The sequence below is a fragment of the Engystomops pustulosus genome, chromosome 1 (genome assembly GCF_040894005.1).
Source record: "Engystomops pustulosus chromosome 1, aEngPut4.maternal, whole genome shotgun sequence".
In the NCBI taxonomy this organism is placed as follows: domain Eukaryota; kingdom Metazoa; phylum Chordata; class Amphibia; order Anura; family Leptodactylidae; genus Engystomops; species Engystomops pustulosus.
In genome coordinates, this window is record NC_092411.1 from 124,881,264 (window position 1) to 124,895,596 (window position 14,333).

Genomic DNA, 14,333 nt, shown 5'->3' on the forward strand with positions numbered 1-14,333 from the left:
GCACAAATAAAGCCAAAGTTCAGGTCTCAGGTTCAGGTCTCCATCAGTTCTAATGAATGGATCAGATCTTGCACACACAGCGCAGTGTATATACAGGGAAACCCTGTTTGAGCAGATCTCTTTGTACAGGAAAGTGGCGGTCTACAAATAGGGGGCAGCTCCCATAGAGTATAATGGGCAAAAAAAAAAAAAAAAAACAGTGATTCAATTTAAAAAAAGCCTTTTAGGGAAGGGGTGGTCTTCCGGAGACAAGAGTAGATTTAACAAACACATGTGTTAAAGGGGTATTCCCACGAAGACAAGTTTCTTGTATATGCTCAGGATAACAAAATAACACATTCTCTAATTCACTGTTATTAACAAAAATAAAGCATTTCACAGATACAAGTCCAACCTGTTTCCATCAGTCCTGCAGAACACAATTTCAGTTGTCCCTAGACACGACCCAGTAACTTCTGACTTAGGGTTGGGTGACCGCCATCTTGGATTTCTGTGTGACAGAATGCAGATGAGATTTCTGTCTCTCTATGCTATGTGCCTGTAGCCACGCACCCTGCAAACAGCTCACATACACTCGCTGATTCACTTCCTGCCAGGAGATCCTGAGCAGATAGAAACTACAAGGAGATAAGTGATCAGGGGAAGAGGGAGGCAGGCACATATCTGTGAGATGTAGTAGAGCTAAAAGTGTTAAAGTGTAAAAGTCTTTTAGCCTCTGTCAGCCTTTGTGTAATAGGCATCATGCATCTCAAACATCTCTGATCAGTCTCATCTCTCTATGTGTCAGTGTGTTAGTACAATGTTAGTATCCAGATGAAAGTGTATATACAGCAATACCCTGATAATCTTACCACATTGTCACCCCACAGAACTAGATGGATTATAATGTGTCTGCTTAGAGAGTTCCCGTCCACAACCTGGAATTTTGCACTGAGCAGCCTAGGGATTGATAAGAGCTAAAACAGCAATAAAACTGAGTAAAATTGTAAAGTAAGGGGTTAAAATTATCTTTATTGTTTTAAAATTATCTTTATTGAAATGAATTTTCTTTCGTGGGAAAACCCTTTTAACACAATGATAACACACGTGTTGTCATTGCCTTGACAACTTACCACCGAAGCCACTTTTCACCTTCATGAAACCTTCCTTAACAAACACACATGTAAACACAATCTTAACATATGTTAACATTGTGTTAACACTTGCATTTTATAGACACAATGGGGCTTTCCGACGTTTTCAGGGATCGCGCCAAGGATTGCATTGCACACGATCGGATTGTGTCTCAATTGCGCCGGCTTTCACGTGACACAAATCGGGGGTGGGCTGTCAGATGATCCAACAAATTCAGACAACGCGTGGGATTTTACATTTAAAATTGTGTCTCAAGCCAAGCACTTACATGCACCGGGAAGAAGTAGGTGAACTCTGGCGGACATGATCGGGGAAGCGACACATGCAGGATCTCGGGCGCAGTATCTTTGTGAATGGCGGCAGCTGTGCAGGATTGGTGGACAACCCACCTCGGGGATCGCGCAAGGATGGGTATGTAAATGTGTCCGAATGTTACCAGCTATTTCATTAGGTAAATACCCTCTCAGCTGAATACATCTTTTTCTTTGATATAGTATATTACTGTATGATGCAGTGCCCCAGTGCTGTGTCTTCCCTGCCTTGCTCTGCTCTAGATCTCTGTACACACTGGAATTACTAAGTGGTTCTTGACTGGTGTAGATTTCAGCTATAACATTCTCAAGTATTATGGCAAATAACAAATTTAACGGGTTGTATTGTCCTCACCACCACATGCTCTGTGCCCTGGGACATACGTTAGAAGTAATGACCCGTCTTCGAAAGTAAAGTTTGGTTTCCCATTCCTGAAAATTTAGCTTTTATGTGTTACTATTCATTTGATTCACTGGGGGTGAATGGATGGTTTATATGCAGGGTAAAACAAGTGTTGATGTAGTTCCTTTAGTCTGAGGATTGTTCTTGTTTTATCAGTCATACTCCCAAGAGTCAAGTCCTGTAAACATCCTATCCCTTTAATGGTATGTAAGTCACATGTTTTTTTTCTTCTTAGTTTTAGCTTGGCTTACTGCCTCACCTTTGTACGGCCAATAATACACATTTTACTAACTCATTTTTTTTCTCTAATTTAGTAATGCTCAGAAAGACAGCAATACTAAAAGATAACTAAAAATTGACATATGAGAATTGTTTACAGCTGTCCAGTTTTCTCCAAATAGGTCACTTCCTTTCTCACAGAGTGTTTATTTTTTGGCTTACCTTTTAATTGTAAATTTCAGCTCAGCTGCAACAGAAAAATATTCTAGAATTAAAGATTTCCATCTGATAAAATGAGATAACTAATTTAGTTATCACAGAAAATGGGCTGGTGCGTCTATTCACTTACGCTACAAATGGAGTTAATACATCTGGATAAAGTGTTCAGCCAGTTATATTTTTCACCGCTACATCTGTAGTTTTGTTAAATCTAGAAAAAGAGTGACAATCCAGTGAAAAATCTTTTTTTCCATTGCCTTTAGTTCAAGAAGTGAATTCCTCTCCACTATAATAGTTTTCCGTTATGGCTAGTGTCAATATGTTGGATCTTTTAATTCCTCCTCTGTCAGAAATCAATGGTTCTTGCTAATATACAGCATCAAAGGCATATTTTTGAACAATAAAGAAAGGAGCAATCGCAGCACTCACCCGTTGGAAGTTTCTTTATTTCGATTTCAGAGTAAAATCAGTCCGACATAGTGCAGCCAAAGTGGGGCAGAGGTAGGAGCAGGGGGATCAAGCAAGGCGACAGCCGTTTCGCGCCGTCCAGCGCTTTCTCTAGCTGTCGCCTTGCTTGAGCCCCTGCACCTACCTCTGCCCCACTTTGACTGCACTATGTCGGACTGATTTTACTCTGAAATCGAAATAAAGAAACTTCCAACGGGTGAGTGCCGCGATTGCTCCGTCCTTTATTGTTCTAGGATATCTGCATCTTTTACGCTGAGCACCACCCTTATGGTTGTTCATGATCACTTTTTTGTACCATCTCTGAAGACCTATACACACTGCCGGTCTATTGGGAGTAACGATAGTGTCCCTGTTGTGTTCACTACTTCTTGTTACTTTTCAAAAGGCATATTTTTGTTGAATTTTATACAACATGTACCAAAAGGATAACCAGAAATTTAGCTTTAATCTTATTATTTTCCAAAACTAATAAAATCCGGCTGAGTCTATCAAAATGTTAGACCATTTGTTAGACCATAAAATCATCATATTTACTAAGAACAGAGCAAACTAAACTGCGTGCAGTTTGCCTGTGAAGTGTGCAGCGTGCAACAGATTCTGCATGAATCTGGTGCCCCTGCACTGATCTGACAATAGAGCACGACTTTTTTATTCGGTGCTTCTTTAACATGGGGCTTGCAACACATTTCTGTAGGACTTTGCATGTTAAATCTGGTGTGTGGTCCGACTGGGCATCGGAACGCCCCCTTCACTGCAGAAATTGGCATAACGCATAGTGCAGCTGTGCCACAAAACGGTTGTGTGCGACATAAATGTGGCTTGGCACTTCTTAAATACCTGTGCAAGCAGTGTGCACCAAAAAGAAAGTGCAAAAATTGTGCAAGTTGTACATAGTTAACCCTTTTGTTGGTTAAATTTTGTTTCTGCTGGTGACTACCTGCCTCTGCCCATGTCTTTCTATAGGCCAACAAAATAATATATGCTCTGCAAATAGTTAATAGGAAGAAAATACATGATCTGTAGTGCAAACCCTCCAAACCTCACTCATTAACCTAGAGGGAAATTCCATGAGTCTGTGTTTTCACTTTAGGGATATTTATTTTCCTCTTACTATCTTATTGATATATTTCTGGAACTTTTGCAGACAAATTGCTTACACAGCTGATTTTGCACTTCAGTTTGGACTGGACAATGAATAAAATATTACAGTAAATACAATTAAATACTTACAGAAGATTATTTTGTAAATGAAAAAATACTGTGAGTAAATAATGAAGATTTTTGGTAAGGCAGACTCAGGGGACAGACAGTGGGTCCTGATGTCCAGTTCCCACCTGTCCCTTCCTATTCCCTGACCCTGCTGGGTAGGGGGAAGACACTAGAAAATCATCCCTCTTTATGTCTCAGTGCACACATGGAACATGACACACAAACAAAAAACACAATAAGGCGGAGTGAACAAACCAGGTCAGAAACAGTGGGATGAAACAATGAAAAAATCCAATAGAGAAGTGAGAAGTACAGGCCAGGGATCAGATACTAGAAGGTAAGTAATTGTGAACAAGGCTTCACAGAAGTTTGACCAGCAAAGAGTGGAGCCTGTGCTGAACACACATAGGAGGCTTGGCTCTGCCACAGGTGGAAAGAGTTGCATAAAGAAAAGTCGCACACCACAAAAAGTCGCACAAGTGAGACTTAACAGGCAACTCATGTATCACAAAAGGAAAAAGTTACATTGCAATGATTAAGTAGATCAACTTTAGGAAACTTGAAAAAGTGTCAGCCGAAAAACCATGATACATGTGCCCCAATGTCTCCTACCAGCACGGATAGGTTAGGGCAGGAGAGCCCACTGTTGAGATAGGTGCCACTTCCAGAGTTGATACCTGCAACAGGATACCCCAGTCTGGAGGTAGATCCCTGAAGCAGGACAGGGATCAACACCACATGTTTTGTATATACTGCAGTCAAGTATGTGTTTGTAATATGTTTGTAAATTTGTCAGGGACTGCAAATATGATAGATTAGGAATCATTATGAAAAACTTATGCCTGGACATAAACACTACAGTTTTCAACCTTTTCATGTTGAAATGACTGCTTAAGCTGTTAATAAGAATAATGTCCCTTTAAGTGCTTCTAGTGAAAATGAATAATCTTATTAGAGTAATACACTGTTACATAACATGTATTAATTGTTGCCTGCACAATGGTTTATTTTAGTACAAGCTGCAGTCTTGTGTGGACAGCCTTTCATCTCTTCCCAGGAATAATTAACATTTCAGTCTCAGTTGCACCTGGTTATTCATGTTCCAATGACATGTATATAACATCTGGAATGGATTCCATTTCACATAATCCTTCCAACTGTTTCCGTCCCATTTCAGAGATAACTGCCCATTGTTAAAGCTCTGGCTTCTACATAAGGCAGTCTATAAACACGCTCCCCTCTTTATGTACTAGTTACACTATTTACAAAACTGTGTAGCAAAATACATTTTTAGAAAAATGAAGCCCTATTTTTATGAGAAGATAGTTAAACATATTTCCACTCCACATCTTCTACTTGTGAACATAGCCTTAAAGGATGTTGTACTATTTACTGTTATAAAACATATAATTTATTCTTATAATGTTATATGGAATACCCACTCTTGTAAATAGCGAGGTCTTACCCAGAGGTTATACCCCGCTGATCACATAGTTATCCTCTATCCAATGAATAGGGGACGGTTTCTTTAAAGGGAACCTTTAAACCACACCTAGTATCATTTAGGTCACAATATATAGGTATTCCTTTGATGCCTTTATAGCTTGGATTCCAGCCAACATTCATCTAAAAATCATTTTTATTAATTCCCTCTGTTTCTAAAGATAGTCAAGGAGGCGGGGGAACTCTGGCATACAGTCAAGCTATACCGCATCCTAACTGCCCTGACACTGCTAACCTGGCTCCCCTCTGGGGACCATTTCTTCTGCTAGGATCTGACACACAAGTAGTGTGCCTGTGAGCTCAGCATCAGTTCTGCGCATCTCCAGCCAGTTTGCCGCGGCTATGCCACTAAAGGGAGCATAGCTAGCCATTCCAGCTGATGAGCTAGCTGATGAGCTTTTTCGCTATGCATGCTTTAATGGCACTGTCTACGCAAAGTCTTGGCAGGAGGAGAGGATGAAGTCGCCGGAGAGAGGACAAAGTTAGGAGTGTCAGCTGCCATAAGAAGGCATGGGAACTTGACTGTATGCCAGAGCTACCTACCTCCTTGACTTTATCTTTAAAAACAGAGGGGATAAATAAAAGTAAATTTTAAAGGAATTGTATCTAGATTCCAAGATATTGAGATATCAATAATTAATACATTTATATACAGCGGACCCCAAGTAACATATTCCCGATGAAGGACTTAACAATAATAATAATAATGCCACAGATCGAGGTAACTTGCTTCCAGGCAGGACCGAGCTGTAATCTACTGCAAATGTGCAGCATGCTCAGCAGATTACATACAACAGTGCAGGTTGGCTCAATGGGGCTATCGGTTTGCGGATCGCACTTTTGTCGGATTTTCAAAATTTTAGGGATTTGCACCTCTGTGACAGGTATTTAACTGGGGATTGTGTCGCATGAGATCGGATTGTGGCGCAGCTGTGCTGGATTTCATGCGACAGAAATGAGGGGGGGATCCGACTGATTTGGACTGATCGCAGGATTTAAAATTCAATTTGTGTCGCAAGATAATACATTTACATGCACCAGGAAGAAGAAGATGAACTCCGGCGGACCTGAGCCGGGAAGCAACAGATGCAGGAAATCGGGCGCACAATCTTCGTGAATCGCGACGGATGTGTTTTCCGGTCGAACAATTCACTTTCGGGGATCGCGCAAGACAGCTATGTAAATGTGCCCCAATATGTGTTTGACCAACAAACCAGTGAAAAAAAAATGTAAAAACAAGTTATGAAGTTTTTTAATAAATCTAATAATTGAAGTAGAAGTCACCAAAACACCAGCATTTCCCATATGCTTCTAATTAAGTACAAAATCACGGAAAAAACCCTCATATTTGGTATCGCCACGTCTGTAAAATCTGTAAAATAAATCAGAAACATTATTGAACACGCTCAGTGAACACAGTAATATATAAATTTTTCTATAGTACAACTGTAAAAATATATTAAAAACTATATAATGGGGTTTCATCTTAATCAGTGATCCATAGAATAAAGATAACATATTGGGGCTTATTTACTAAGAGTTGTGGAACGCACTTTTGTCAGAGCTTTGACAGGTATTTAACAGGTGTCTGGAATTTTGTTGACGTGATCGGTTTTTGGCGCAGATGCGCTGGCTTCAATGCGACAGAAAATGGGGCTCGTGCCGTTGGACTGATGCGGACTATTCACGACACCTAACTTTCAAATTGTGTTGCAAGACTGAGCACTTACATGCACCAGGAAAAAGAAGGTGAACTCCGTCGGACTTGAGCGGAGAAGCGACACATGCAGGATATCAGGCACATGTTCTTAGTGAATCGCGGAACAGTATATTATCGACAGACAATGCATTTTAATTCAACTTCGCGGACCATGTAAGTAAATGTGCCCCATTATTTTTATGTTATGGAGAATGACCCAAAATAAAATGCAAAAATATCTGAAACCAGATTAATAAAATCTCATCAATAAGCTTAAGACCCACTAAAATAAAGTATTTCAAAAGTGCATCTAATCTTGCAGAAAGTAAGCCCTTAAATTTCCAAATTTCCCCCCCAAAATAAAGATTGTATAGCGTTTAAAAAGGGACAATGCAAATCTGCTCTAAATGGTGCACTTTACCACCATTCATTTTTTTTACCTTTGTGAAACAATAAGGGATAAGAAACTACATAAAAGTAGTTTAACATACATTGAGGGGTATAGTTTTTTTTTGAAAAAAATGGGTTCATTTAAGGGGATTTTATTTCCTCTTTTTTTGTGGTGTTGTTTGATCTTGTAAATGACGCATTTGATTTGGTGGGGGTGCATTGTGTCCGTGTCCCCTATTACTTGTATCGGAGGTTATTATTAAGGCCTCTCAAAGTGACTTGAAATCTGAGCAGTTCCCATTTTGCATTTTTTTTTATGAAAATGGGAAAAATTGCACCTAAAGTTCTAAGCCTCATAACATTCTACAAAAATGAGAGGACACATAAAGCAGACATTTGGTAAATGTTAGTGATCAAGTTATTTTGGTGTTATGACTTTGTGTCAGAAAAGTAGAAAATTCTGGAATTTCGAAAATCACAAATTTTTCAAAATTTTTGCCAAATATCCGTTTTTCATAAATAAACTCAAATCATATCACCCAAATTCTTCAAACAACATGTAGTGCAATGTGTCATGAGAAAACAATCACCTGAATATGTTAAAGCTTTCCAAAGTTATAACAACTTATAGAGACGTCAGAGGTGAAAAAATGGGCCGTGTCAGGAAGATGTAAAATAACCAAATGGTTAAGGGGTTCATTTTCAAACAGCCCCCCCCCCCCAAATTGTTCACAGTGGATGACCTATTAATTTATATACAGTTCACTTAATTTATAAGCAACACCCCTAATCAATGAATTCATATACAACACCCTCAAAGTAAAAGGGTCCGCAGAGCGCATTTTCGTTGGGTCTCCCGACGATTTCCATTTTGCACCGATTTTTGTGCACGCAATCGGATTTTGGCTCATCAGCGCCGACTTGCGCGCGACAGAAATAGGGGGCGGGCCGTTGGACAACCCAACCGATTTGGACACAGCGCGTTATTTAACATTTAACAATGTGACAATCGGACCCGAATCCTCGTCGGACAACGCACCGCGGGATCATGACAGGACCTGGTAAGTAAATCTGCCGCAATTAATTTATTATTATCACCCCCTGCACAGAATTAATGGGAGTATATGGACCAACAAAGGGCAACAGATTAATTTACCAACAACAAAGAAAGAGTGTAAACTATTCCTAAATTGTACATGTTGCAAAAAATTTCAGGTTTTAGCCCACAGGCTTCCAGTGGATGTGCCAAACCTTTATAAATGGTCCTTCCACCCTTATGTATCATTTTGGCCCTCATGATATTATGTCATCATGTCTTTTATTAAGGTGTAATTTATCCTTCAACTAATCTGGTTACTGCTAACAATAACTGAGAACCTTCATAAAGAATAGTGATCATATTGTTGAAACAATTCCATCTGGTCAGAGGTCAGCACATGATTTTCTGTGCTAAGATTTCTCATAGAGAAACTTTGGAAAGAGAATACTCAAATCCATCAAAATTAGGATATCTGATGCTTTCAGTCCTCGGCTAAGATAAAGAGAGCATTTCTTTGTGCTTCATATTAGATCAGAAAATGATTTCTGTATTACAAGAAGTAGCCAATAACAAGAAACATAATAAAGGGCTACAATCGTAAAAACCACATAAATTACAGAGAAATGTTGTGCTGAATTTACAAACACATTTAAAGTAGAAAACCTTAGATTTTATTTTAAATGGTGGACAGATGACCTGCAAGTTTTGTAAGGGCATGACTTGTGTGTTGTTTGTAAAGGGCTAAAATATTCCATAGAGTTGTACAGACAGATTTTTTTTTGGGTCTCTGTTCGCATTGGGAATATAAATCAAATTTATGATTTATGGCTACATGATTTCGAATTTTAAAAAATATTTTTTTCCCTCCTTTGTTAGTAAACTGTATGGTGGTGCTGTTCCTCACTGTATGGGGGTAGTGTTCCTCACTGTATGGCGGTAGTGTTCCTCACTATATGGCTGTATTCCTCACTGTATGGGGGTAGTGTTCCTCACGGTATGGGGGTAGTGTTCCTCACGGTATGGCAGTAGTGTTCCTCACTGTATAGTAGTAGTGTTCCTCACTGTATGGCAGTAGTGTTCCTCACTGCATGGGGGTAGTGTTCCTCACTGTATGGGGGTAGTATTTCTCACTGTATGGGGGTAGAGATCCTCACTGTATGGCGGTAGTGTTCCTCACTGTATGGGGGTAGTGTTCCTCACTGTATGGTGGTAGTGTTCCTCACTGTATGGTGGTAGTGTTCCTCACTGTATGGGGGTAGTGTTCCTCACGGTTTGGTGGTAGTGTTCCTCATTGTATGGAGGTAGTGTTCTTCACTGTATTGGGGTAGTGTTCCTCACTGTATGGGGGTAGTGTCCCTCACTGTATGGGGGTAGTGTTCCTCACTGTATGGGAGTAGTGTTCCTCACTGTATGGGGGTAGTGTTCCTCACTGTATGGCGGTAGTGTTCCTCACTGTATGGGGGTAGTGTTCCTCACTGTATAGGGGTAGTGTTTCTCACTGTATGAGGGAAGTGTTCCTTACCGTATGGCCGTAGTGTTCCACACTGTATGGCGGTAGTGTTCCTCACTGTATGGCGGTAGTGTTCCTCACTGTATGGGGGTAGTGTTCCTCACCGTATGGGGGAAGTGTTTCTCACTGTATAGGGGTAGTGTTCCTCACTGTATGGCGGTAGTGTTCCTCACTGTATGTCGGCAGTGTTCCACACTGTATGGCGGTAGTGTTCCTCACTGTATGGCGGTAGTGTTCCTCACTGTATGGGGGTAGTGTTCCTCACTGTATGGGGGTAATGTTTTTCACTGTATGGAGGTACTGTTCCTCACTGTATGGCGGTAGTGTTCCTCACTGTATGGGGGTAGTGTCTCTCACTGTATGGCGGTAGTTTTCCTCAATGTATGGCGGTAGTGCCCCTCACTGTATGTCGGTAATGTTTTTCACTGTATGGGGGTACTGTTCCTCACTGTATGGTGGTAGTGTCCCTCCCTGTATGGGGGTAGTGTCTCTCACTGTATGGCGGTAGTTTTCCTCACTGTATGGCGGTAGTGCCCCTCACTGTATGTCGGTAGTGTTCCTGACTGTATGGGGGTAGTGTCCCTCACTGTATGGGGGTAGTGTCCCTCACTGTATGGCGGAAGTGTTCCTCACTGTGTGGGAGTAGTGTTCCTCACTGTATGGCAGTAGTGTCCCTCACTGTATGGGGGTAGTGTTCCTCACTGTATGGCGGTAGTGTTCCTCCCTGTATGGGGGTAGTGTCCCTCACTGTATGGCGGTAGTGTTCCTCACTGTATGGCGCTAGTGTTCCTCACTGTATGGGGGTAGTGTCCCTCACTTTATGGAGATAATGTTCCTCACTGTTTGGCGGTAGTGTTCCTCACTGTATGGGGGTAGTGTTACTCACTGTGTGGAGGCAGTGTTCCTCACTGTATGGGGGTAGTGTCCCTCACTGTATGGGGGTAGTGTTCCTCACTGTATGGGGGTAGTGTTACTCACTGTATGGGGGTAGTGTTACTCACTGTATGGGGTAGTGTCCCTCACTGTATGGCGGAAGTGTTCCTCACTGTATAAGAGTACTGTTCCTCACTGTATGGGGGCAGTGTTCCTCACTGTATGGGGGTAGTATCCCTCACTGTATGGGGGTAGTGTTCCTCACAGTATGGGGGTAGTGTTCCTCACTGTATGGTGGTAGTGTTCCTCACTGTATGGGGGTAGTGTTCCTCACTGTATGGCAGTAGTGTTCCTCACTGTATGGGGGTAGTGTTCCTCACTGTATGGGAGTAGTGTTCCTCACTGTATGGGGGTAGTGTTCCTCACTGTATAGGGGTAGTGTTTCTCACTCTATAGTGGTAGTGTTTATCACTCTATAGGGGTAGTGTTCCTCACTGTATGGCGGTAGTGTTCCTCACTGTATGGGGGTAGTGTTTCTCACTGTATGGGGGTAGTGTTCCTCACTGTATGGCGATAGTGTTCCTCACTGTATGGCGATAGTGTTCCTCACTGTATGGGGGTAGTGTTCCTCACTGTATGGGAGTAGTGTTCCTCACTGTATGGGGTAGTGTTCCTCACTGTATGGCGGTAGTGTTCCTCACTGTATGGGGGTAGTGTTCCTCACTGTATGGGGGTAGTGTTCCTCACTGTATGGGGTACTGTTCCTCACTGTATTGAGGTAGTGTTCCTCACTGTATGGGGGTAGTGTTCCTCACTGTATAGGGGTAGTGTTCCTCACTCTATGGGGGTAGTGTTCCTCACTGTATGGCGGTAGTGTTCCTCACTGTATGGGGGTAGTGTTCCTCACTGTATGGGGGTAGTGTTTCTCACGGTATGGGGGTAGTGTTCCTCACTGTATGGGGGTAGTGTTCCTCACTGTTTGGCCGTAGTGTCCTTCACTGTATGGCGGAAGTGTTCCTCACTGAATGGGAGTAGTGTTCCTCACTGTATGGGGGTAGTGTTCCTCACTGTATGGGGGTAGTGTTACTCACTGTATGGCGATAGTGTTTCTCACTGTATGGGGGTAGTGTTCCTCCCTGTATGGGGGTAGTGTCCCTCACTGTATGGAGGTAATGTTCCTCACTGTATGGCGGTAGTGTTCCTCACTGTATGGCGGTAGTGTCCCTCACTGTATGGCGATAGTGTCCCTCACTGTATGGGGGTAGTGTCCCTCACTGTATGGGGGTAGTGTTCCTCACTGGATGGGAGTAGTGTTCCTCACTGTATGGGGGTAGTGTTCCTCACTGTATGGTGGTAGTGTTCCTCACTGTATGGGAGTAGTGTTCCTCACTGTATGGCGGTAGTGTTCCTCACTGTATGGGGGTAGTGTTCCTCACTGAATGGGGGTAGTGTTCCTCACTGTATGGGGGTAGTGTCCCTCAATGTATGGCGGTAGTGTCCCTCACTGTATGGGGGTAGTGTTCCTCACTGCATGGGGTAGTGTTCCTCACTGTGTGGCGGTAGTGTTCCTCACTGTATGGAGCTAGTGTTCCTCAATTATGATTCGATTTCGAATTAGAAAAAAAATATATATAATTTTTCCCTCCTTTTTTAGCAAAATGGCCACGAGCACAACATGTTACATGGGGCTCTGGGAAGAAGAAAGGAACATGGCAGTACTGTTCCTCACTGTATGGGGGTAGTGTCCCTCACTGTATGGGGGTAGTGTCCCTCACTGTATGGCGGTGTCACACATCCCCAATGTGTTTAGTTACTAACTAAAGATGTCAGATGGTGCGGGTCCCTAGTCTTCAGCAATATCTTATGGCCAGATACAGCTGAAGACCCTAGGGAGAAGGTAGAAGTGGTTTATTAGAATTTCTGCCTTCTCCTCTCTTCACCGCATAGCGATATACTTGTGAATACAGGAGTTGGCTCTATAAACCACTGCAGTTCTGGAATAATCCCCCAGGGTCATGAGTTTATTTAGAAATAAACATCAATATTTTCCTATAAAATAAAAACGAATTCTCTCAATAAATATTTTATAAATAAATTATATTCAATGGTCATTTTGAGTTCATTTAAAAAGTGAAAAAACATATACTATATATTACAATAAAAATAGTTTTTTTCAGATTTTTGTAACTTTAAAACTAAAAGAAACTCAAAATGAAAAAAGGTCTTTTAGCTTTGAGGGGGTATAAGGTGGCATGATGGGGCTGCACGGGATGAGGGGAGATGAGAGGCTACAATATGAGAAGGAGATAGGGGACCCACAATATGAAGAGGGGATGGGGCGCCTACAATACAAGGAAGCAATGAAAGGCCACAATATGAGGTGGAGTTGAAGGGGCTACAGTTTGATGGGGAGGTGAGGGGCCAACAATATGAGGAGTAGATGGGGGGATGATAAAAGAAGGAGATGCCACAATATGAGGGGGAAATGAGAGTGACCACAATATGAGGGCGAGATGACCAAGGTGTAAGATTTTAATTTTTAATCCACCTAATGCTGGACCCTAAGTCCATATTTACACAATGCGATTGAATTGCAATTTTTTAACATGGCAAAACCCAAGTTACGACTTGCCAAACACAAGCACATGTGCTGTAAAGAATGTACAAGTAATATGTCAATGTAGTATTTGGTGGGCTCCTAGAATCAATTTTACTGGTGGGTCCTAGGACCCGCAGTCTGACCCTGAGTTGCATTATTTAAGAATAAGGCAATGAAGGCCATCCGCAATTGTTTGGATTTATCAGATGAATGGAATGCCATCAGAAGATATGTTGCCAGTGTGCTGTTCAATACAGAATGCCCCTATGCTTTCCCTAAAAAGTCATTAAAAAGATAGTCATGTAAATAGATCTGTACATTTTCATTGATTTGAACAGACATTATTAGTGTCTGTTTTTTACTTATTTAAAGTAATTTGAAGATACCGGTACCTTCTTTAAAAATAAATCTATGTAAAAGATTTATTTCACCGTGGACAGCCAACAATAGGGCAGGAGGGCCAGGTTGGTGAATTAAGGCAGCTGGGGTCATACTTGCTGCCTGAACACACCAGCTGTCTGAATTATACACGGCGACAGTATATCCATTCTCTTGCAGGAAGAATCACACATCATCCTGGAAGTTTGGCCTTTTGGCCTTTAAATGTTATGGGGGTCATTTACTAAGGGCCCGATTCGCGTTTTCCCGACGTGTTACCCGAATATTTCCGATTTGCGCCAATTTCCCCTGAATTGTGGCGCAGGCATGCACGCGACCGAAATTGGGGGGCGTGGCCGAACGATAACCGGATGGATTC